Raw genomic sequence first — 2,599 nt, 5'->3', positions numbered from 1 at the left:
GTGTGTGTGTGTGTGTGTGGCCAGCTCAGCCCACCAGGGGGCGGGGCTGGCTGGCATGTGGTGCTGGGGGATTGAACCGTGGTCCCTGTGCTTACTAAGCTTGTTCTAAGTAGGTGCTTTAGACCACTGAGCCATCTCACCAGCCCCTAGATAGAAATATTAAAGGCAATCAGATAGGGTTAGGTCCTCAAGGAGACAGTATAGAAGACAAGATGACTTTGTAACTTTGGGAGAGATAGACACCTTTGCTATGGTCCAGACCTCAGGACAATGGGGTAAACAAATGCAACAGCATACCTCCCTAGGAATGGGCATCAGGGATTGATATTCTAAATAGGTATCAATCACCTGGAAGCCAGAGAGTCACTGACCCAACCCCTTCCATAAAAAGCCCATTCTACATTCATGCTTGCTTGCTCCTGATTCACTTTCCCAATTGGTCCTGGATTTAATTAATTTTACCTGAGCAACTGCACTTGTAAACTTATTGTTGGCTCACCATAGTTTTGTCCCATCTCATGCCCACCAAACCCAGCTCCCACGTTCTCCACCTTAGGCCCACCTTACCACATGGTTTTGCTTTATAAAAATCCCTAGAAAAGACAGATTTGGGTGCAAACCACTCAGGTCCCCCTTCTCTTTCTTTCCCCCAATAAATATATTCTGCTCCTAACCTCTGTTGTTCCGAAAATTCATTCTTCGGTTTTAGAGAGCACAAACTCAGCCCAGTAGCTTTCAGGTTGCAGGGTTCAGTCCCCTGTATCAAAACCAGCAAGGGAAATGTGGCACACATCTTCCACGGTAGCCTTCTACAGTCAGCAGTTGATGAGGGATCTCGGTGTAACTACCACCAGCTGCAAGCCTGGAGCAAGAGCTGGCAGGGACACCGCTGTAAGATAGCACAGATGCTGTTATGGTTTGTGTCTAGGTGTCCCCCCTAAAGCCTCATACTGTCATTGGGCAGCCTCTAGAGTTTGTGATTAATTCATGACCCAATGCTGGGATTATGAGTGTGCATGCTATACCCACCCTGGGGCGGATAGCCTGAATACAATATGGGGAGGAGAGAGAGGCTTGCTAGTTGCCACAGAGGCTGCTCCTCTTTTTGCCCTTTGCTGTTTTCCACCACCATGAACGGTTGCCCTCTGCCATATGCTGCTCTAGTGTGGAGCCAGCCAAATCTGGACTGAAATCGCCACAAACTGTGAGCTGAACAAACCTTTCCTTCCTTCATTTTGGGTATTGGGTATTTTGTCCCAGTAAGGAGAGAAAAGTAACTGAGACAGATGGATTCACTAACCTGCTTATAGAAATCATGGAAGGAAATTTCCCAAATAGAAGAAAAGGGTTTAAGCCAGGTGCTATGGCACATGCCTGTAATCATAGCACTAGGAGGCTCATGTAGGAGGATTAATGCAAATTTGAGACCAGCCTAGACAATGTGAGTTTCAGCCTGAACTGCATAGTGAGATTCAGTTTCAAAAAGGAAAGAAAAAAGAAAGAAAGAGTGTTAAAATCAAGTAAGCGATACTACATTCCATAAAGCTAAAAGAGCTTGTAATGGAATATTTTGATCCCTAACAGCAAATAACTCCAACCCATATTAATTTATCTAGCAAAGCTGTCCTTCAAAAATAGAGAAACCCCAGTGTGGTGGACACACCTATCATCCCAACAGCAGGGAGGCTGAAGCAGGAGGATTACTACAAGTCTGAAACCTGCCTGGGCTACCAAGTGAGTTCAAGGCCATCCTGAACTGCACAGTGAGACACTGTCTCAAAAACACAAATTTTTTTAAGAAATGGAGGAGTGAAGGATTTCCATAAAAGGACCAGCGCAGAAGGTAAATGCATGGACTAGGAAGATAGTTCAGTGGCTTAAGCACCTGCCTGGCAAGTACAAGGTCCTGAATTCAATCCCTGGTACAAAAAAAAAAAAAAAAAGGAATATGAGTGCTCAACCAGGTCTAGTGAAAATACTAAATGATATTCTTGACAAAAACAATGAAGTGGACACAGCTAGAACAGAGGAAGCTAGTGAGGACAGTGGATAAAGAACAATAAAAAAAAATCAAGAAAAGAAAAAACAAAGGATGTACTAACATGGTGGCAATGATAGTAAATAACATACACATCTCAGTAATATCCCTTTCATCGGTGTCTCGGTGTGATCCATTGGTCTCTTGGGTACCCCAGAAATGGCAGCAGGAATGAGGGAAAAAGAGAAGAAAAACTGGGTCAGGTGGTGGCCCACTGCCTGATTAGCAAAGGACCCCCAGAACAACAGTAGAGGCATTTAATCATACCTTTGCAAAGTTAGTATCATGAAACACAAGATTGCCTAGTGACTGATAGCCGACAATTACCAGGCAGAATGCTTTCCTGACGAATGAGATAGCTTGACTGCTTTAGGCACTGAGGCCCAGTCTTGCTCTCACATATTGGACCGATTTCCAGGTTCAGTGGTTCCCCACATAAATGTAATACATGACATGAACAGATGCAAAGTGAGAAACAATAAGATCAATACATGAAGAAAAGGCTTTTGACAAAATTCAATACCCAAGGGGGCATGCCCCGTAGCTCAGTTCTTTAAGTGG

This window comes from Octodon degus, unplaced genomic scaffold, assembly GCF_000260255.1.
Source record: "Octodon degus isolate 3935 unplaced genomic scaffold, OctDeg1.0 scaffold00244, whole genome shotgun sequence".
Taxonomy (NCBI): Eukaryota; Metazoa; Chordata; class Mammalia; order Rodentia; family Octodontidae; genus Octodon; species Octodon degus.
This window is presented reverse-complemented; position numbering follows the sequence as displayed.